Source organism: Oncorhynchus mykiss, chromosome 5 (assembly GCF_013265735.2).
Source record: "Oncorhynchus mykiss isolate Arlee chromosome 5, USDA_OmykA_1.1, whole genome shotgun sequence".
NCBI classification, from domain to species: domain Eukaryota; kingdom Metazoa; phylum Chordata; class Actinopteri; order Salmoniformes; family Salmonidae; genus Oncorhynchus; species Oncorhynchus mykiss.
Window position 1 is genome coordinate 22373532 of NC_048569.1, and position 24556 is coordinate 22398087.

Sequence of the window (24556 nt, forward strand, 5' to 3'; positions counted from 1 at the left end):
TGTCTTGCTCACATTGAGGGAGAAGTTGTTGTCCTGGCACCACACTGACCTCCTCCCTATAGGCTGTCTCATCGTTGTCGGTGATCAGGCCTACTACTTTTGTGTCGTCAGAAAACTTAATGATGGTGTTGGAGTCATGTTTAGCCACGCAGTCATGGGTGAACAGGGAGTACAAAAGGGAACTAAGCACGCACCCCTGAGGGGCCCCAGTGTTAAGGATCAGCGTGGCAGATGTGTTGTTGCCTACCCTTTTCACCTGGGGGCGACCCGTCAGGATCCAGTTGCAGAGGGAGGTGTTTAATCCCCGGGTCCTTAGTTTAGTGATGAGCTTTGTGGACACTATGGTGTTAAACGCTGAGCTGTAGTCAATGAACAGCATTCTCACATAGGTATTCCTTTTGTCCTGGTGGGAAAGAGCAGTGTGGCGTGCGATTGAGATTGCATCATCTGTAGATCTGTTGGGGTGGTATGCGAATTGGAGTGGGTGTAGGGTATCCGGGATGACCAGCCTTTCAAAGCACTTCATGGCTACCAACATGAGTGCTACAGGGCGGTAATAATTTAGGCAGGTTACCTTCGCTTCCTTGGGCACAGGAACTATGGTTGTCTGCTTGAAACTAGCTCATGTGCTAGTACACACACCCCTCTGCTACACTCAATGACGTCCTCCTTCTCTTCATCATCCTCAGCACACTCACCCCTCTGCTACATTAACTGACCACCTCCTTTTCCTCATCAATCTCAGCAGCCAGCAGAGTGTACTGTGTGAACTGAGTCAATCTAGCACACACAGAATTCATTTTGTGGGTATTTCATTCTGCTACATTGACTCAGATCAAACAGTCAGGGGCTGATTTATACTGTCAGTGTAGTGGGAGGTGAAAGGGGTGTGACTAGTAGAGGTGAGTTCTAGTAGCAACTGTGATGTGATGTCATCCCCCTTATACTTGAATTAGTGTCTCCTTTCTATTATAAATGTACCTATACTTGAATACCGTAAGCATCTCAGCTGCGGGAGGATCCCCTCCTGCAATATTGTGCTGATTTGCTTCATTCTGCTACACTCACTGTCCTCCTTCTCCAGTGGTTGGCATGCTAGCTACAAGTGTCATTTGATTATGGTTTGCACCCTGGCCCGATCAGCCATACAGAAACGGAACTCATACATTACATGGCGACTTTGCAGCCCACGTAAAAATGACCCTTCACAATGGTCACTCTCCAGGGGATTTTTTTCTGGCCTCCACTATCCGTGCTCTACCCTTTTGGTTCCATTGCTTACAACTGATGTGAAATTATTTATGGCATGAATGCCCAATGCAGACATACTGTATGATGGGATTAGTATTGGCCTTGTGGGGATGTCCAATGCACTTGTACATATGGATTTTAATTTCTATACTAAAACAGGATTAGCAAATTGTTTACATTTTGTTGAGATGTTTTCTGCATTTGAAATCATATTATTAGAAATAGGAAAACCATTCACACATCTGAGAACATACGTATGTGGGAATCATTTGCTAATAACGCGTGTGTGGGTTTTTCTTTTTTATTAGACAATTAACGAGGCTAACCATGTTGAAGGATACCAGATCTGACTTCTACAGCTACATCCCTTCATTAAAATGGATGAGTGCAAGCCTTACCCTTGTAATGGAGGTAGGCCTTAAAGTGGAACTGACAGCCTTTGAACTACTTTGCAGATATGAAACAAACAGACATATTAATATCAGTCAAAAATATCACATTTTCAGTTTATGCTACAAAACCAACTTTATAAGACGTTTAAAAAAAATAGGTTCTATTTGACTCAACATTACATGACGTACACTAAGGCATTGTTGGTAGAATAGTTGGATGCAGCTCAATGCATGATTAATATAATTCAATAGTTCTTGGTAGTCCAAAAAACATTGCTATCAGGTTATAAATCACAGTGGGCTTGATACATTGTTTGCTGCCTCCATTCGGGATGCACTGTTTCAGTTTCAATGACTCAATATTTTGGTCACAAACAGATGACTGTAACTAAGGCTGGGAATCTCAATACAATCAAACTAGCAAGGTAAATGATCACAAGTCAGTCATAGCATGGCTAATAGGCTAGCATATCTATTTATGTAGCAAGCTAAATACACGGAGCCTAACGTTAGCTAGCCAGCTGCTAGATAACATGTAAACAGCCTAGCTAACCAGCTCTGTTAGGGTGAGTAAAATGGTCAGAGTGAGTTCAGTTCTCTTATTTGTGTCTGGAAGTAGCTAGCTAGCGAGCTAGCCAACTTTAGCCAGTTAGCTGGGTGCTTGATTGCATGCAAGTTGCAGAAGGACGAGTAGGCTACAATTTTATTAGTGCAATTTTAACGGCCAACTAGCTGAAAAAGTTAGACAGGGTTTATCTAATGTTCCTAGGTTAGATTTTACCTCATCTTACTCTTGCTAGCATTAGTTGTTGATCTTGTTGTTGTTGATGTGCATAACTGAGGGAGAGCCTACCTTTTCATGGTTGTTTGATCAATATGACTGTAAAGTTCCCAAATGTAAGAAGATTGACATTCTGTATCCAGTTCAAAATGAATGATGGAAGGCCTGTGTAACAAAGAGCTCCTTTGCATAAAGGCCTACTGTAGCTCTGGTTGGCTATGGTGCACCGATCTGCGTAGACTCCAGTCCTGGACGAGACATATGTTTTTTTTTTCTTAGGTTTTATTTACTGCAGTGTCTATTAATTGTCCAAACACACAGCCATGTTCCCACTCTATATTGCTATCGACTTTTCACAAATGCCTCAGTATACATAATTCCCAAACATTCTAAGAATGTATGAAACCGTGAAAATGACTATATATACAGTAAGTGCTCACTTGTCAGATATTTTTTTTTAAAGTGTTTTATTAAGATTTCATTTTGCTAAATTATGTCATTTCCATTTTAAGGATGACTTGCACAGGAGAGAGTCATTATTAGCAAATATCACGAGGGTGTGCAGAAAGGAATATTTTAAGGTTAATTTCATTTAATTTCAAAATACATGTTGCTTGAAACAAAGTTGCAATTTGTTTGCTTCATGTTATGTATCATCCTGTTGTAATTATATGCAGTTCAACATTATCACCACAAGGTGTCAGTGCTATAGTCTAGCTTACCCGTAAACAAACCACTTGCACGGTCTCGTATGTGGTATCGATAATACATGCCTAGCACAAGCAAGCTGTTCATTAAAACTACAATATGTTTCTTAGTTGAACGTTAAAGGGCAATACACCTGGATAAAATATATTTGCGTTTTGAGGAAGCAGATGAAGAGCAAGGGGAGACAGATCATCTCATCTTGAAAAGCAGTCAGAACTACACATTTCGGATTACTCCATGCAAAATAATTGCGCACATTTAGCTCGCTATCATCAGAGTTTAACAGCAAGTAGCTGCATGCTTTTCATGATCAGTAAACATCAATTGGTCATGTAATTTCCAATCCTCTGTGGGCTCTGCCTGTCAAGCAGCAGAATGGCGCATTTGCCGATATACTGTTAGCTAATAATGTTAACTACCATTCGAAAATGTAAAATCAAATCAAATCAACCTTGTTCAGTTGGTTAAACATGTTGGTAAGTAGACTTAATGTACTTGTTCCTCCAACAACGTAGGCCTACCTAGCAAAGTTAGCAAACATTATCACCTTTTCAACATTGTTTTTAAGAGTGTTTAAACATGATTGCTGCTGAAAGACATGATAGGTTACATTGATTGATGGACCACGTCAATTTAACTAGCTAGCTAATAACAGATCACGTCAATATGGCTAGTTAACAAGCAAATCTTCAGGGGATAAAGTAGATGGATAGCAATATCCAAATATTGTTTGATTTGCATGCCATCTTTAGAGGTGATGACAGTAAAGTTAGTCGGACTGACAACTTTACAAGGACAATGTCTAGCTCTTTCCAGAAGCCTTAACTCTGATGAAGCAAGCTAAATGACACATATTGTTACGGTGCGTGAATGAGGACCCAAAAGCGAATTAACGTAAACAGAGCTTCTTTAATAACAAAACAAAACGTAGGCTCAGATGGACCGGCAGGTTCCGACAGGACAGGACAAGGTTGCAGCAAACATGACGATAGTCTGGTTCAGGCATGAACAACACAAACAAGAATCCGACAAAGACAGGAGCAGAAACAGAGAGAGATATAGAGGACTAATCAGAGGGAAAAAGGGAACAGGTGGGAAAAGGGGTGACGAGGTAGTTAGGAGGAGACAAGGAACAGCTGGGGGAAAGAGGGGGAGAAAAGGTAACCTAAAAACGACCAGCAGAGGGAGACAGGGTGAAGGGAAAGGACAGAAACAAGACACAACATGACAATACATGACAGTACCCCCCCACTCACCGAGCGCCTCCTGGCGCACTCGAGGAGGAAACCTGGCGGCAACGGAGGAAATCATCGATCAGCGCACGGTCCAGCACGTCCCGAGAGGGAACCCAACTCCTCTCCTCAGGACCGTACCCCTCCCAATCTACTAGGTACTGATGACCACGGCCCCGAGGACGCATGTCCAAAATCCTACGGACCCTGTAGATGGGTGCGCCCTCGACAAGGATGGGGGGGGGGGGGGGGAAGACGAGCGGGGGCGCGAAGAACGGGCTTGACACAGGAGACATGGAAGACCGGGTGGACGCGACGAAGATATCGCGGAAGAAGAAGTCGAACTGCGACAGGATTAATGATCCGAGAAATACGGAACGGACCAATGAACCGCGGGGTCAACTTGCGAGAAGTGGTCTTAAGGGGAAGGTTCTGAGTGGAGAGCCAAACTCTCTGACCGCGACAATATCTAGGACTCTTAGTTCTACGCTTATTAGCAGCTCTCACAGTCTGCGCCCTATAACGGCAAAGTGCAGACCTGACCCTCTTCCAGGTGCGCTCGCAACGTTGGACAAAAGCCTGAGCGGAGGGGACGCTGGACTCGGCGAACTGAGATGAGAACAGCGGAGGCTGGTACCCGAGGCTACTCTGAAAAGGAGATAGCCCGGTCGCAGATGAAGGAAGCGAGTTGTGGGCGTATTCTGCCCAGGGGAGCTGTTCTGACCAAGACGCAGGGTTGCGAAAAGAAAGACTGCGTAAGATGCGACCAATAGTCTGATTGGCCCGTTCTGCTTGACCGTTAGACTGGGGGTGAAAGCCGGAAGAGAGACTGACGGAAGCCCCAATCAAACGGCAAAACTCCCTCCAAAATTGAGACGTGAATTGCGGACCTCTGTCCGAAACGACGTCTGACGGAAGGCCATGAATTCTGAAAACATTCTCGATGATGATTTGTGCCGTCTCTTTAGCAGAAGGAAGCTTAGCAAGGGGAATAAAATGAGCCGCCTTAGAGAACCTGTCGACAACCGTAAGAATAACAGTCTTCCCCGCTGACGAAGGCAGTCCGGTGACAAAATCTAAGGCGATGTGAGACCACGGTCGAGAGGGAATGGGAAGCGGCCTGAGACGGCCGGCAGGAGGGGAGTTACCGGACTTAGTCTGCGCGCAGACCGAACAAGCAGCCACGAAGCGACGCGTGTCATGCTCCCGGGTGGGCCACCAAAAACGCTGGCGAATGGAAGCAAGCGTACCCCGAACGCCAGGGTGGCCGGCTAACTTGGCAGAGTGAGCCCACTGAAGAACGGCCAGACGAGTAGGAACGGGAACGAAAAGAGGTTCCTAGGACAAGCGCGCGGCGACGGAGTCTGAGTGAGTGCTTGCTTTACCTGCCTCTCAATTCCCCAGACAGTCAACCCGACAACACGCCCCTCAGGGAGAATCCCCTCGGGGTCAGTGGAGGCTACTGAAGAACTGAAGAGACGAGATAAAGCATCAGGCTTGGTGTTCTTAGAGCCCGGACGATAAGAAATCACGAACTCGAAACGAGCGAAAAACAGCGCCCAGCGCGCCTGACGCGCATTAAGTCGTTTGGCAGAACGGATGTACTCAAGGTTCCTATGGTCAGTCCAAACGACAAAAGGAACGGTCGCCCCCTCCAACCACTGTCGCCATTCGCCTAGGGCTAAGCGGATGGCGAGCAGTTCGCGGTTTCCCACATCATAGTTACGTTCCGACGGCGACAGGCGATGAGAAAAATACGCGCAAGGGTGGACCTTGTCGTCAGAGAGGGAGCGCTGAGAAAGAATGGCTCCCACGCCCACCTCTGACGCGTCAACCTCGACAACGAACTGTCTAGTGACGTCAGGTGTAACAAGGATAGGTGCGGATGTAAAACGATTCTTGAGGAGGTCAAAAGCTCCCTGGGCGGAAACGGATCACTTAAAGCACGTCTTGACAGAAGTAAGGGCTGTGAGAGGGGCTGCCACCTGACCGAAATTACGGATGAAACGACGATAGAAATTTGCGAAGCCGAGAAAGCGCTGCAGCTCGACGCGTGACCTAGGGACAGGCCAATCAATGACAGCTTGGACCTTAGCGGGATCCATCTTAATGCCTTCAGCGGAAATAACAGAACCGAGAAATGTGACGGAGGAGGCATGAAAAGAGCACTTCTCAGCCTTCACAAAAAGACAATTCTCTAAAAGGCGCTGGAGGACACGTCGAACGTGCTGAACATGAATCTGGAGTGACGGTGAAAAAATCAGGATATCGTCAAGGTAAACGAAAACAAAGATGTTCAGCATGTCTCTCAGGACATCATTGACTAATGCCTGAAAGACAGCTGGAGCGTTAGCGAGGCCGAAAGGAAGAACCCGGTATTCAAAGTGCCCTAACGGAGTGTTAAACGCCGTCTTCCACTCGTCCCCCTCCCTGATGCGCACGAGATGGTAAGCGTTACGAAGGTCCAACTTAGTGAAAAATCTGGCTCCCTGCAGGATCTCGAAGGCTGAAGACATAAGAGGAAGCGGATAACGATTCTTCACTGTTATGTCATTCAGCCCTCGATAATCTATGCAGGGGCGCAGGGACCCGTCCTTCTTCTTAACAAAAAAAAACCCCGCTCCGGCGGGAGAGGAGGAGGGGACTATGGTACCGGCGGCAAGAGCTACAGACAAATAATCTTCGAGAGCCTTACGTTCGGGAGCCGACAGAGAGTATAGTCTACCCCGGGGGGGAGTGGTTCCCGGAAGGAGATCAATACTACAATCATACGACCGGTGTGGAGGAAGAGAGGTGGCCCTGGACCGACTGAACACCGTGCGCAGATCGTGATATTCCTCCGGCACCCCTGTCAAATCACCAGGCTCCTCCTGTGAAGAAGAGACAGAGGAAACAGGAGGGATAGCAGACATTAAACATTTCACATGACAAGAGACGTTCCAGGAGAGGATAGAATTACTAGACCAATTAATGGAAGGATTATGACAAACTAGCCAGGGATGGCCCAAAACAACAGGTGTAAAAGGTGAACGAAAAATTAAAAAAGAAATGGTTTCGCTATGATTACCAGAAACAGTGAGGGTTAAAGGTAGCGTCTCACGCTGAATCCTGGGGAGAGGACTACCATCCAGGGCGAACAAGGCCGTGGACTCCCTTAACTGTCTGAGAGGAATGTCATGTTCCCGAGCCCAGGTCTTGTCCATAAAACAGCCCTCCGCCCCAGAGTCTATTAAGGCACTGCAGGAAGCTGACGAACCGGTCCAGCGTAGATGGACCGACAAGGTAGTGCAGGATCTTGAAGGAGAGACAGGAGTAGTAGCGCTCACCAGTAACCCTCCGCTTACTGATGAGCTCTGGCTTTTACTGGACATGAAGTGACAAAATGACCAGCAGAACCGCAATAGAGACAGAGGCGGTTGGTGATTCTCCGTTCCCTCTCCTTAGTCGAGATGCGGATACCTCCCAGCTGCATAGGCTCAGCACCCGAGCCGGCAGAGGAAGATGGTAGTGATGCGGAGAGGGGGGCAACGGAGAACGCGAGCTCCTTTCCACGAGCTCGGTGACGAAGATCAACCCGTCGCTCAATGCGAATAGCGAGTTCAATCAAGGAATCCACGCTGGAAGGAACCTCCCGGGAGAGAATCTCATCCTTTACCTCTGCGCGGAGACCCTCCAGAAAACGAGCGAGCAAAGCCGGCTCGTTCCAGCCACTGGAGGCAGCAAGAGTGCGAAACTCAATAGAGTAGTCTGTTATGGATCGATTACCTTGACATAGGGAAGACAGGGCCCTGGAAGCCTCCTCCCAAAAACAGATCGATCAAAAACCCGTATCATCTCCTCCTTAAAGTCCTGATACTGGTTAGTACACTCAGCCCTTGCCTCCCAGATTGCCGTGCCCCACTCACGAGCCCGTCCAGTAAGGAGAGATATGACGTAGGCGACACGAGCAGTGCTCCTGGAGTAAGTGTTGGGCTGGAGAGAAAACACAATATCACACTGGGTGAGGAACGAGCGGCATTCAGTGGGCTCCCCAGAGTAACACGGCGGGTTATTGATTCTGGGCTCCGGAGATTCGAAAGCCCTGGAAGTGGCCGGTGGATCGAGGCGGAGATGGTGAACCTGTTCTGTGAGGTTGGAGACTTGGGTGGCCAGGGTCTCAACGGCATGTCGAGCAGCAGACAATTCCTGCTCGTGTCTGCCTAGCATCGCTCCCTGGATCTCGACGGCTGAGTGGAGAGGATCCGAAGTCGCTGGGTCCATTCTTGGTCGGATTCTTCTGTTACGGTGCGTGAATGAGGACCCAAAAGCGAATTAACGTAAACAGAGCTTCTTTAATAACAAAACAAAACGTAGGCTCAGATGGACCGGCAGGTTCCGACAGGACAGGACAAGGTTGCAGCAAACATGACGATAGTCTGGTTCAGGCATGAACAACACAAACAAGAATCCGACAAAGACAGGAGCAGAAACAGAGAGAGATATAGAGGACTAATCAGAGGGAAAAAGGGAACAGGTGGGAAAAGGGGTGACGAGGTAGTTAGGAGGAGACAAGGAACAGCTGGGGGAAAGAGGGGGAGAAAAGGTAACCTAAAAACGACCAGCAGAGGGAGACAGGGTGAAGGGAAAGGACAGAAACAAGACACAACATGACAATACATGACACATATAATCTAGTAAATTGCCAATTTAGGCTCTTTTAAACCTATGTGCCTCTTTTGAGGCAGAGAGAGAGAGAGAGAGAGAGAGAGAGAGAGAGAGTATACTCTTTAAAAGAGCCTAAATTGGCAATTTACATCATGATTTTCTCCCCATAATTTAAAAAGAAATGTAAAAAGCATGTCAAACATCCTTCCTCCAAATGAAGCCTGAATGTGAGAATTACCAGAACAATCCGAGATACCAAAAACATTTTGGGCTACCCTGGCGTGGAACCGCTATCTCTCTATGTATCCTATCACACTCTTTTGCTCTCTTTCATTGTCCTGTTGAGTGTAATTGCAGTGAAAGTGTGTGTGCGTGCATGTTTATGTCTCCTGTAGGGAGTAATTGCGTGTGTGTTTGTGTGTGTGTGTGGTATGTCATGTGGTTATCAGCAGTACCAGAGTAGTGTATGAGCACAAGCCTCCTAAGGAAAATGTGTGACAAGAATATTATTACAGTGTGTGTTTGTGTGTGTGCGTACGTACAGTGTATTCGGAAAGTATTCAGACCCTTTTACATCTGCATCGAACTAAAGGCTAGAGCTGCCGCTTTCAAGGAGCAGGAGACTAATCCAGACGCTTATAAGAAATCCCGCTATGCCCTCAGACGAACCATCAAACAACCAAAGCGTCAATACAGGATTAAGATTGAATCCTACTACACTGGCTTTGACGCTTGTCAGATGTGGCAGGGCTTGAAAACTATTACGGACAACAAAGGGAAACCCAGACACGAGCTGCCCAGTGACGCAAGCCTACCAGACGAGCTAAATGCCTTTTATGCTCGCTTTGAGGCAAGTAACACTGAAGCATGCACGAGAGCACCAGCTGTTCTGGATGATTGTGTGATAACACTTTTGGTAGCCGATGTGAACAAAACCATGTGAACAGATTCCAAACGCCTGAAGGTACCACGTCCATCTGTACAAACAATAGTACGCAAGTATAAACACCATGAGACCATGTAACCGTCATACCACTCAGAAAGGAGACGCGTTCTGTCTCCGAGAGAAGAACGTACTTTGGTGCGGAAAGTGCAAAGCAATCCCAGAACAACAGCAAAGGACCATGTGAATATGCTGGAGGAAACAGGTAAAAAAGTATCTATATCCACAGTAAAACGAGTCGTATATCGACATAACCTGAAAGGCTGCTCAGCAAGGAAGAACCACTGCTCCAAAACCGCCATAAAAAAGCCAGACTACAGTTTGCACTGCACATGTGGACAAAGATCGTACTTTTTGGAGAAATGTCCTCTGGTCTGATGAAACAAAAATAGAACTGTTTGGCCATAATGATGCTTGCAAGCCGAAGAACACCATCCCAACCGTGAAGCACGGGGGTGGCAGCATCATGTTGTGGGGGTGCTTTGCTGCAGGAGGGACTGGTGCATTTCACAAAATAGATGGTATCACGAGTAAGAAAAATGATATGTATATATTGAAGCAATATCTCAAGACATCAGTTAAAGTTAAAGCTTGGTCGCAAATGGGTCTTCCGAATTGACAATGACCCCAAGCATACTTCCAAAGTTGTGGCAACATGGCTTAAGAACAACAAAATCAAGGTATTGGAGTGGCCATCACAAAGCCCTGACCTCAATCCTATAGAAAATTTGTGGGCAGAACTGAAAAAGTGTGTGGGAGCAAGGAGGCCTACAAACCTGATTCAGTTACACCAGCTCTGTCAGGAGGAATGGGCCAAAGTTCACCCAACTTATCATGGGAAGCTTGTGGAAGGCTACCCGAAACATTTGACCCAAGTTAAACAATTTAAAGGCAATGCTACCAAATACTAATTGAGTGTACGTCAACTTCCGACTTCAACTGTATGTGAGAATGCTGTTAATTGACTACAGCTCAGCGTTTAACACCATAGTGCCCACGAAGCTCATCCCTAAGCTAAGGACCCCGGGACTAAACCCCTCCCTCTGCAACTGGATCCTGGACTTCCTGACGGCTTCCCCCAGGTGGTGAAAGTAGGCAACAACACATCTGCCACGCTGATCCTTAACACTGGGGCCCCTCAGGGGTGTGTGCTTAGTCCCCTCCTGTATTCCCTGTTCACCCATGACTGTGTGGTCAAACATGACTCCAACACCATCATTAAGTTTGCTGACGACACAACAGTGTAGGCCTGATCACCGACAACAATGAGACAGCCTATAGGGAGGAGGTCAAAGAACTGTCAGTGTGATGCCAGGACAACAACATCTCCCTAAATGTTAGCAAGACAAAGGAGATGATAGTGGACTACAAGAAAAGGCAGGCCGATGTCACGACTTCCACCGAAGGTGGCTCCTCTTCCTGTTCGGGCGGCGCTTGGCGGTCGTCGTCACCGGTCTACTAGCTGCCACCGCTTCCCTTTTCTTTTTCTGTTGGTTATGTCTGTATTGGTTTCACTTGTTTCTTGTTTGGGATTTGTTTCAGGGCTATTTAAGCCTTCCATGCCCGTCTGCTTTTGTGCAGGCTTGTTCTCTGTTCTGTTTGTGGATGGTTGTGTTTTGTTATTGTTCAGACTGTTTGGTGTCCTGTTTGGGTCGGTCATTATTTCGCCTGTTGTTATTTTTCAGACTGTTTGGTGTCCTGTTTGGGTCAGTCATTATTTTGCCTGTTGTTTTTGGCGTGACCATACTTATCGGAATAAATACAGTTTTTCCCTAAACCTCTGCTCTCTGCGCCTGACTCCGCACCCACCACTCCTAGCTACGTGACAGCCGAACAGGCCCCCATTAACATCGACGGGGTTGTAGTGGAGCGGGTCGAGAGTTTCAAGTTCCTTGGTGTCCACATCACCAACAAACTATCGTAGTCCAAACATACCAAGTCAGTTGTGAAGAGGGCACGACAAAACCTTTTCTCCCTCAGGAGACTGAAAAGATTTGGCATTTGTTCCCAGATCCTCAAAATGTTATACAGCTGCACCATCGATATAATCCTGACCGGTTGCATCACTGCCTGGTATGGCAACTGCTAAGCATCTGACCTTAAGACGCTACAGAGGGTGGTGCGAACGGCACAGTACATCACTGGGGCCAAGCTTCCAGTTATCCAGGATCTGCATAATAGGAGGTGTCTGAGGAAAGCCCATCAAATTGTCGGAGACTCCAGTCACCCAATTTATAGACCTTTTTGTCTGCTACCGCATGGCAAGCGGTACCGGAGTGACAAGTCTAGGACCAAAAGGCTCTTCAACAGCTTCTACCCCCAAGACATAAGACTGCTGAACAAGTCATACATTTACGTTGACTGACCACCCCCTCCCTTGTGTATACGTTGCTACTCGCTGTTTGTTTGTTACCTATGCATAGTCACTTCGCCCCCACCTACATGTACAGCTTACCTCAACAAGCCTGTATCCCCGCACACTGACTCGGTAACGGTGCCCCCTGTATATATCCTCATTATTCTTATTCTTATTGTGTTACTTTTTATTATTACTTTTTATTTTAGTCTACTTGGTACATTTTTTCTTCTTCTTGAACTGCACTGTTGGTTAAGGGCTTGTAAGTAAGCATTTCCCTGTAAAGTCTACACTTGTTGTATTCGCCGCATGTGTAAAATAAAGTTTTTCCACATTTTGTTACGTTACAGCTTTATTATAAAATGGATGAAATTATTTGTTTTCTTCTCATCTCACCCCATAACGACAAAGCAAAAACATTTTTTATTTTTTTTGCAAAAAAAATAAAAAATTGAAATATTATATTTACATGAGTATTCACACCCTTTATCAGTACTTTGTTGAAGCACCTTTAGCAGCAATTACAGCCTCTAGTCTTCTTGGGTATGACGCTACAAGCTTGGCACAAGCATCTCTGCAGCACTCCACCAATCAGGCCATTATGGAAGATTGACCAGACGGAAGCCACTCCTCAGTAAAAGACACATGAAAGCCCGCTTGGAATTGGCCAAAAGGCACCTAAGACTCTCAGACCATGAGGAACAAGATTCTAAAGTGTAATGAAACCAAGATTGAACTCTTTGGCCTGAATCAAGTGTCACGTCTGGAGAAAACCTGGGACCATCCCTACGGTGAAGCATGGTGTAGGCAGCATCATACTGTGGGTTTGTTTTTCAGCGGCAGGGACTGGGAGACTAGTCAGGATCATGGGACAGTTGAACGGAGAAATCCTTGATAAAACCCTGCTCCAGAACACTCAGGACCTCAGACTGGGGTGAAGGTTCACCTTCTAACAGGACAATGACCCTAAGCACACAGCCAAGACAACACAGGAGTGGCTTCAGGACAAGTCTATAAATGTCCTGGATGTGGACCCAGCCAGAGCCCGTACTTGAACCCATCGAACATCTCTGGAGAGATGCTCCCCATCCAACCAACAGAAATTGAGAGGATCTACAGAGAAGATTGGGAGAAAATCCCCAAATCAAATCAAATTGTTTTTGTCACACGCCGAATACAGCAGTGAAATGCTTCCATAACCAACAACGCAGTTCTAAGAAAAATAGATAAGTAAAAAAATATGTAAAATATAAATAAATAAAGAGCAGCAGTAAAAAGGTGCGCCGAGCTTGTAGTGTCAAACTCAAGAATACTCAATGCTGCAATTGCTGCCAAAGGTTCTTCAACAAAGTACTGAGTAAAGGGTCTGAATACCTGTTTTTGTTTTTTCATTGATAAAGGGAAAAAAAATTGTCAATTCATTTTAGAATAAGGCATTAACGTAACAAAATATGGAAAAAGTCAAGGGGTCTGAATACTTTACATTAGCTTTATACAAACTGTATACTAGCTGTTTAGTTGGTGTTTTAATGTGCAATAAGCATATAACAATTATATAATGAATTGGCAACTCGTTGTCATTCTGAGAAATAAGGTAGGCCACTTGATTTCAACATGTGAACAAAGTGGACAGACTAGCATGCTGTTCAAACAGTTGGAGACGGACAGAATGTTGTGTTCATAACAATTCAACTTTTCTACCTTGTTAGCTGAATTCAACGCTTGTGAAATTATACCTAGATCCAAGTTGGCTAAACCTGAAATATAAATATTAGCTGGCTACTCACTAGCACGTGGGCTTGTACTTGAGAGATTGTTTATGAGACGGGTGATCATTTTTTTTCATGCCTGCTCCATTATTAGTGAATGTGCATTATGCATGGTCCTGGTTAAATTTGTTAACAAAACGGCATTTTTATAGAATGAGCAGGTACAACTATTTTGATCAAATAATGAATAGTGGGTCTCATGGTTGTGGAAGGCCTATATTCAGCCTAGGTATAATTACACAAGCTCTGACTTCATTACATTATAGTTGACTGTTTTTTAAATGCTGTGGATTTTACCTTTAATTGTACAACAAAGCTTATTTAGAGAAAACATTGAAAAAAATCAAGATATGTATTGTGAATCGCTCATAAGTTAAACATTTTTTAGATATGAGCTTCAGGCCATATCGGCCAGCCCTAGTCTGAATGCTGTGCTGTTGACATTCTCATGGAGGTAAGTCACTCCATGGGAGTGTGTGTGCGCATGCCTGTGTGTTTTTGGGTGTGTATGTGGGTATCGGTTTATGTGTGTGAGGATGGATGAGAATTGCTTTACGGGAACCTTTAAAATGGGCACATACACACACTGACCTCTGTGCCATTGGTTTGGAGGAGCTGTGATGGTGCATGTGGTGTCTGATTTATAGTCCACAATCAAAGGGGCGGAGTGTGTGTGTAAGTATGTGTGTGTGTGTGTGTGCATGTGTGTGTGAGTTCATATTCTAAAAGAGAACTGTGTTGAAATACAAGACAGACAGGAAAGGTTTGGTGGTTCCGGTTCTGGTGGCATGCATTGAAACACATGGATTTCTCGTGGCTTTGCAAAACAACTATGAATTAACTGACTTATTTTCAAATAAATGTCAACATATAACATCACATTAAGGTGTGGGCCGTTCACTGTATTACAAGGAACAAAAGTAAGTATATTTGCTCCAGCAGCTGGCATATTCTGTCCGTTCACATTTCAACTGTAGGAAGATGGCAGCTCTCAACACCCAACAACAGAAAGAGTTGGCCGCTACCATCCGAAAGATTGTTCGTGAGGAAATTACCTCTGCTCTCGACTGGTAAATAAATGTCTTGCACAGTTCACTTCTAAAGCGGATACCTACTCAACTAATGTGAACATTTTGGAGACAGCAGCCAATGTGACCGAGGGGCGACTACATGACCTGGAGACACCGCAAACTAAGCTAGAAGGGGAAATATTCTTTAAAAAATGAAACGGAATCACTCAAAAATCATTCCCTTAAATTCAATGTGCGGGTCACAGGACTTGAAACTGGTGGGGAAGTATGGAACCCAACTTCCTTCATGAGCAATCTTTTCTATGAACTGTTTGGGCAGGAAAAACTTGATCCCTGCTGATAAAAATCCGCACCGCACAGGTCCTCTCCGGAACGGATCTTGGTACAGGATTGTACGAATCCACAGTTTTGACGTCAAACTGCAATTTATTCGCCTTGTAGCGTAATCTAAACAAATCAAATCAGGGGCTTTGACCTATGCGGAGAAGAGGATCAGCATCTACCCAGACCTGAGTGCCGAACAGCTGAACCAGAGGGTGACCTACAATGAGATGAGATCCCAGTTATGCAAGCTAAACCTGAGATGTGGCTTCATCCACCTGGCAAAACAAATCTTGACCTTCAAGAATACAACACACAAGTTGTCCACTGCCTAGGAGGCTCAAGACTTATTCGAGAAGCACATCAAGCCCAACACACAAGGTGTCACAGCCTAATCTGTTTCACCTGTATTTGTGATTGTCTCTACTCCCCTCCAGGTGTCGCCCATCTTCCCCATAATTCCCTGTGTATTTATACCTGTGTTCTCTGTTTGTCTGTTGCCAGTTTGTCCTGTTTGTTCGAGTCAACCAGGGTTTTGTGTCTCAGCTCCTGCTTTTTCCAGTCTCTTTTTTCTCACCCTCCTGGTTTTGACCTTTGCCTGACCCTTGCCTGTCCTGACTCTGAGCCCGCCTGCCTGACCTCTCTGCCTGCCCCTGAGCCTGAGCCTGCCTGCCAACCTGTACATTTTCCCCCCTCTGGATTACTAACCTCTGGTTTACCCTGACCCTGAGCCTGCCTGCCATCCGGTACCATTGCCCCACCTCTGGTTTACTGACCCTGCCTGCCTTGACCTGTCTATCGCCTGCCCCTGTTGAAATATTAAACTATTGTTTCTTCAACGTGGTCTGCATCTGGGTCTTACCTATACCTGATACAAGGGGATGTCCTGACAGATTTAGGCTAACCTCAGTTTGACTGGCATAATAGTCAGTTATGATATCACACAGCCTAGCCTATGGCTGTGATGCTGCCCTCAGTATAAGACAAGACTCAGTAGGGGTCTCAAGTTACTATTGAATGTTATAATAGTAGAAAACACAAGGTGCAAGTTCAAAATTTGTTTGTACATCAGCAGTTTTTCTCTTGTTTAGTCAGTCACTGACAGTCAATACATTAGTCATGTCAGCTAACAATTTTTAGATTGGTAAGATAGTTTAGCAAGTTATCTAAACTTGTAGTAATCAGTGTTTTCCATTAGCGTCGGCTTATTTTCAGCCGGCTACATTTTGCACTTCATATTAACTATGCTACTTTTCATTTAAAATTTCTAGCGAACTATTGATAGGATAGGCACCTGTCGGTCACAAAGCGAGTGATGACTGTCAGGATTTGGCCAGGATTGTTCCGGTTTTGGCCACTAGATGCCCCCATTGTGCTTTTTTGACCAGATTACAGATTATTATTTGCATCTGTGCCTCGTTTCCCTTGATTGTATTTAAACCCTTAGTTTTCCTCAGTTCTTTGCTCTGTGTTTGAATGTTAGCACCCAGCCCCAGCCATGCTGTGAACGTTTGTTACTCCAGTTGGACTCTCTTGTGGTACTCTGTTTTTGTTCTCGATTATTTATTTTTGATTATCTTTTGAGGCTTTTTTCCTGCTGTACCTACCACCTTGTGGATTTACCTTTTCACTTGGAGGATTACCTTTTTGTCTTGGAATTACTTTTGACGTTGTGGATTTATATTTTTGCCTGAAGTACTTTCCTTTTTACTTTATTAAAACACCGTCTCAAGTACTGCTGTGTCTGCCTCATCTTCTGGGTTCTGCCGGCTAGTAGTGGCTCAGATTGCTAAGTGACTGTTTCTCACACTGGAGACTCAAGTTCATAACCGGGTCCTGACAATGACATAGAAACACAGCAGAGAGGAAGAGGAGAAAATCTGTTGAAAATATGCCCAATGCGTTTCTATGGGTGTATATTGGACCTAAGCTTGTCGCCTCTGCCTTCCTGCCTTTGGGACAGTAACTCCCATTGGGCGGAGACAGGAACAACTTGTCATAAAATACAGATCTCTGGTTGCAGTCAAATTTCTTTACACAGTGGAGGGAGAGAGAGCATGATGCGCATAAATTTGCACGTCCCATGTAATGTAAGTGGTAACAATAAGTCAAAATCCACGACTAAGCCTAATTATTGTTTTCTGACACATTCATTTATTTTATTTTGCGTGTTTCACATAGCACAACTGAATAGCAAGTGTTGACTAGTTTATAAAAGGGGTCAAATTGACTGAATAAAGCTAACATTTTTCTCTCCAACAACAAGAGGGGGGCCACAAATGTATTTTGCCCGGTTGGTGGGCGGCCCCCCAAACAAGTCTCGCTGAGGGCCCCCAAAAGGCTATAGAGTCGGCCCTGATTATTATTATTATTATGATTGCTGAACATTGTACTTCGTTATTATTACTGTATTTGTATTTATTATGGATCCCCATTAGCTGCTGGCAAGGCCTCAGCTACTCCTCCTGGAGTCCAGCAAATTTAGGCAGTTTAAACAATTTTAAAACAATACATTCACAGATTTCACAACACACTGTGTGTCCTCAGGCTCCTACTCCACCAATACGACATATCTACAGTACATAATCCATGTGTAAGTGTGTGTATAGTGTGAATGTTATCGTGTGTGTGAGTGTGCATGTGTCTGTGCCTATGTTTGTGTTGGTTCACAGTCCCTGCTGTTCCATAAGGTGTATTTTTATCTGTTTTTCTAATCTAATTTTACTGCTTACATCAGTTACTTGATGTGGAATAGAGTTCCATGTAGTCATGGCTCCATGTAGTACTGTGTGCCTCCCATAGTCTCTTCTGGACTTGGGGACTGTGAAGAGACCTCTTCAAATCAAATCAAACGTTATTTGCCACATGCGCCGAATACAACAAGTGTAGACTTTACCGTGAAATGCTTACTTACAAGCCCTTGTGGCATGTCTTGTATGGTATGCATGGGTGTCCGAGCTGTGCGCCAGTAGTCCGAACAGAGAGCTCGGTGCACTCAACATGTCAACACCTCTCATAAATACAAGTAGTGATGAAGTCAATCTCTCCTCCACTTTGAGCCAGGTGAGATTGACATGCATATTATTAATATTAGCTCTCTGTGTACATCTAAGAGCCAGCCGTGCTGCCCTGTTCTGAGCCAATTGCATTTTTTGGTAATTTTCAGAGGTCCCTTTTGTGGCACCTGACCACATGACTTGGTCCAGGTGCGACAAATCTAGGGCCTGTAGAGCAGCGCTTTATTATGGACATACTTCTTCCCATCTTAGCTATTGTTGTATCAATATGTTTTGACCATGACAGTTTACAATCAAAGGTTACTCCAAGCAGTTTAGTCACCTCAAATTTCCACATTATTTATTACAAGACTTAGCTGAGGTTTAGGGTTTAGTGAATGATTTGTCCAAAATACAATGCTTTTAGTCTTGGAAATACTTAGGACTAACTTATTATTTGCCACCCACTCTGAAACTAACTGCAACTCTTTGTTAACCTCTAGTGACTCCCCATCCAGCATGAGGGAGCGTAATCATCGACTGACACTAATTAGCATAACGCAACGGACATAAATATTCCTAGAAAATATTCCTATTCATGAAAATCACAAGTGAAATATATTGAGACACAGCTCAGCCTTTTGTTAATCACCCTGTCATCTCAGATTTTCAAAATATGCTTTACAGCCAAAGCTAGACAAGCATTTGTGTAAGTTTATCAATAGCCTAGCATAGCATTTTGTCCAGCTAGCAGCAGGTAACTTGGTCACGGAAATCAGAAAAGCAATCAAATTAAATTGTTTACCTTTGATGAGCTTCGGATGTTTTCACTCACGAGACTCCCAGTTAGATAGCCAATGTTCCTTTTTTCCAAAAATATTATTTTTTGTAGGCGAAATAGCTCCGTTTGTTCTTCACGTTTGGCTGAGAAATCGCCCGGAAATTGCAGTCACAAAAACGGCAAAAAATATTACAAATTAGCTCCATAATATCGACAGAAACATGGCAAACGTTGTTTATAATCAATCCTCAAGGTGTTTTTCAAATATCTATTCGGTAATATATCCACCGGGACAATTGGTTTTTCAGTAGGACCGATTGGAATAATGGCTACCTCTGTATTTTACGCGAGAATCACTCTGGGAGCCATCAGGTGACCAGTTGCGCAATGTAGCCGGTTACGGGTATTCTTCAACATAAATACGGAAAACTACGTCACAATGCTGTTGACACCTTGGGGAATACGGAGAAAAAGTTATCTGGTTGATTGTCCATTCAATGCTCAATAGGGACGCATTGGAACACAGAGCTTTCAAAACATGAGGCACTTCCGGATTGGATTTTTATCAGGCTTTCGCCTGCAATATCAGTTCTGTTATACTCACAGACAATATTTTTATAGTTTTGGAAACTTTGGAGTGTTTTCTATCCTAGGCTGTCAATTATATGCATATTCTAGCATTTTGTCCTGACAAAATATCCCGTTAAGTACGGAACGTTATTTTTCCAAAAATGAAAATACTGCCCCCTAGTCACAAAAAGTGTTGCAGTCATTTCAGTTGCTGTAGTAGTCAACATGTATAGTGTTGAGTCATCAGCATACATAGACACACTGGCTTTACTCAAAGCATGTCGTTAGTAAAGATTGAAAAAAGTAGACAGGGCCCAGACAGCTGCTCTGGGGAATTCCTGATTCTACATAGATTATATTGGAGAGGCTTCCATTAAAGAACACCCTCTGTGTTCTGTTAGACAGGTAACTCCTGATAATGAGTTCAATGCCACGATTCAAATAGGGCACAGGGCCAGAAATTATGGGTCTTTTGTTAGTGTCTAGCAGAGAGTCAATCAGCTCTTTAATATCCAGTTTCAACTGTTCAGAGCTGCCCTTCAAATATGAACACATTTACAAAGAGGGAAAGAGATAGGAGGACTATCCGTACCAAACTATAAAATGTATTTCCACGATTTCCAGGTACTAGCATTTCGCCCAATCCTAAATTGGTTTAGACATAATTCTTCAGCCCCTTGGCTGAGTATAGAGAGAAATATAGTGTCTCCTCTTGCCCTCGATGAGGTGGTCTTCTGATATATCTCTTAAAATTAACTACGTTTTGGTCCTATTATTGCTCACACAATTTCCATTTTGCACAACATTTAACAAAAATGTAACTGGGAGTCAAAATGGCATGCCCGTAACCCAATATTTTACAATAATGCCTTGTAATCCGGAGGGTAGTCTTTTGCATCCCCCCAATGGTCCAAATGTGGAATCCATACCCTTACCGATATCATGGACACTAATGGTATGAGAACATTCCACATTTTTTCCCTATGGAGTCCCTTGGGAGACACAACTACCAAACCATCCTATGATGGGTTTTATAAATAAATGATCTGTGCTCCCAATCTCTATGATATATAAACAGCTTTGGGAAGGCTCATATTCTGAGCTAGCCATTAAAAAAGTATGGTCCACAGATCTAATTGAATCTGAACAATTAGCCATTAAAAAAGTATGGTCTGCAGATCTAATTGAATCTTAACAACCCTTTAACTGGAACAGAATATGGAAAAATATGACCATGGTATCCCGTAATCCAAACCATTAATTTATACCTTTTATGTTTGTTCACAGACCAAGAAAACGTATTATGGGGAAATTGGCCCCAACTCCCAACTGTTCACTGTGTCCCCTAAATCAGGTAAATGATGTGGCAGTGCCCTGCAATTGAATGCTTCTGTGGCAAAGATACAAAATACATTTTGAAGTACATGAATATTTAAATATTCAATGCTTTTCATCTATTACAGTATGTTACTTAACAATGATAGCCCTTTGAATCTCTCAATCAATCAGAGAAGATTACTGCTCACAGACAGCACTGTACACTCTCCCATTTAATTAGTGGATACAGTTACTATTAGAAGTTATAACATTAGCATTATCAACAACAAGAATGAAAAGCGCTAATCAAGGATAATTTGAGGCCTGGACGAATATACTTGACTCAGCTAAAGCCCCACACATACAAACCAATTATGATAAAAGATTGTGGGGGCTGTTATGATCAAAGTCTGCTGCTGGAAAAACGTATGTGTTATGGCTTTACACTCCCTGCTATATTGTGGATAAAGAGTTATCTGTCTAACAGAATGCAGAAGATGTTATTTAATTGAAGCCTATCCAACACAATAGAATCAGGAATTCCCCAGGGCAGCTGTCTATGCCCCTTACTTTTTCAATCTTTACTAATGACATGCCACTGGCTTTGAATAAAGCCAGTGTTGCTATTTATGCGGATGACTCAACACTATACATCAAATCAAACTTTATTTTTCACATGTGCCAAATACAACAAGTGTAGACTTTACCGTGAAATGCTTACTTACAAGCCCTTAACCAACAGGGCATTTCAAGAAGAAGAAAATATTTACCAAGTAGGCTAAAATAAAAAGTAATGATACAATTTTTTAATTAAATGTGTGAGCTACTACATCGAATTAAATGACTGCAACACTTAACAAAGAGCTGCAGTTAGTTTCGGAATTGGTAGCAAGGAAAAACAACTAAAAGCATTGAATTTGGGACAAATCATTCACTAAAACCCTAAACCTCAACTATATCTTGTAATGAATAATGTGAAAATTTAGCAAGTTGAGATGACTAAACTGCTTGGACTAACCAAGGATGTTATGGTATCAACTGTCATGGTCAACTGTCATGTTCAAAACATATTGATACAACAGTAGCTAAGATGGGGAGAAGTATGTCCATAATAAAACACTGCTCTACCTTCTTAACAGCACTATCAACAAGGCAGGTCCTACAGGCCCTAGTTTTGTAGCACCTGGACTACTGTTCAGTCATGTGGTCAGGTGCCACAAAGAGGGAATTAGAAAAATTGCAATTGGCTCAGAACAGGGCAGCATGGCTGGCCTTTAGATGCACACAGAGAGCTAACATTAATAACATGCACTTCATCACTAATTGTATTCGTGAGAGGTATTGACATGTTGAATGCACTGAGCTGTCTGTTTGAAGTACTGGCACACATCTCGGACACCAATGCATACCCATCAAGACATACCACCAGAGGTTTCTTCACAGTCCACAAGTCTTGAACAGACCATGGGAGGCACACAGTATTATATAGAGCCATGACTATATGAAACTCTATTCCACATCAAGTAACGCATGCAAGCAATACGATTTTATAAAAAAAAACGGATAAAAATAAACCATATGGAACAGCGGAGACTGTGAAGAAACACGAACATAGGCACAGACAGATGCATTCAAACACACAATAATATATGCACTATACACACACATACAGTACACATGGATTTTATGTTGTAGATATGTAGTAGTAGAGTGAGAGGACACACTTAATGTGTTGTAAAATCTGGTATGAATGTGTTGTTATGTTTTTTAAATTGTATAACTGCCTTCATTTTGCTGGACTCCAGGAAAAGTAGCTGCTGCCTTGACAGGATATTATGGGGATCCATAATATACAAACTATGTGCCTTCAGAAAGTATTCACACCCCTTGACTTGTTCCACATTTTGTTGTGTTACAGCCTGAATTTAAAATTTATAAAATTAAGATTTTTTTTTGTCACTGGCCAACACACAATACCAGATAATGTCAAAGTGGCTGTGATTGGAGAAACTGAGGATGACAACTTTGTAATTACTCCACAATTCTAGGCTAATTGACAGAGTGAAAATGCAAAAATGTGGCAAGCAATTACATTTTTGTCCTGAAGACAAAGTGTTTTGTTTGGGGCAAATCCAATACAACACATTACTGAGTACCACTCCATATTTTCAAGCATAATGGTGGCTGCATTATGTTATGGGTATTTTTTCAGGAGTTTTTCAGGATGAAAATAAATGGAATGGAGGTAAGCACAGTCAAAATCCTAGTGGACAACATGGTTCAGTCTGCTTTCCACCAGACACTGGGAGATTAATTCACCTTTCAGGGGGACAATAACCTCAGACACAAGGCCAAATCTACACTGGAGATGCTTATCAAGTAGACAGTGAATGTTTGCTGATGGGTTGGGGTTATCGTTGTATGCTTTGTTTTTTGTACCTGTAACACTGAATAAAAAGTTGGGCACATAATGAAATACAAGTTGGACTTACAGCGTGACAGTTAGCTGCTACATGCTGTTTTCTGGTGTCCAAGCTAATAACCTTGGCTGGCTAAAGGGGTGTGCATGCATATCTAATGAGGACATAGACTCTCCCCCCTCTCTCTACACTCTCTCTCTCCACTCTCCTTCTATCCTATTTTTTTTCACCCTCCCCAGCTCTCATTCCTCTCGCTCTTTTCCCCTCTCTCTCGCTGACCCTGACTTGTCAGTCACAGTAAAGCAGACCCACAGTAATCCCATGGGAGACACCTTATTATAATATCTACATTAGCAGAGGCAGAAAAAAAAATACACATACACACACATATCCACACAAATACACACACACACACAATACACCATGTAATTATAATAACATATAAACACATAACTGACAATGCTGACCTTGAAAACATAATGTAGACAGAAATAGCCTAAACTCCCATTTAAACAACTTGTACCTATATTTACATGAGGAGAGGAGTGTAGAAGAGAGGAAGGGAGAGGAGATAGGAGTGTGTAGGTGGGTTGTTGTCTAGTGTGTAGTTGTGCGTGGGTATGTTTGTGTCTGTTTTTGGTTATAATTAGATTGTTTTGTCTAAACGTTCTCTTTAATTAGTCGTCCCTCATTGGGACTGCTCATTTACATATTTACCATATTTGCATAGCTAATGAGTTCCTGGCTGCCTGTTGCAATTAGCATCCAACTCAGAGGTTGCCCCAAGTTACACCCGTTACCATTCTAACTATCCTCTTAATCTCTCTACCTCTCTCTCTTTTCTTTCTCTGTCCATCTTTGGCCACTCTCTTTCGCGCTCTCATTTTTTAAATCACCCTTAAAGTCTGTCAGTACACACACACACACACACACAGACACACACACAGACACAGACACAGACACAGACACAGACACAGACACAGACACACACACACACACACACACACACACACACACACACACACACACACACACAAAACCACC

General features: G+C 43.6%; 1 protein-coding gene across 1 annotated transcript in view; it reads right to left on the minus strand.

Moving 5' to 3' along the window:
• LOC110522825 (GDNF family receptor alpha-2-like) overlaps positions 1 to 24556 on the minus strand; it is a 79307-nt gene that overhangs the window by 13284 nt on the left and 41467 nt on the right. The gene's annotated exons all lie outside the window — the stretch shown is intronic.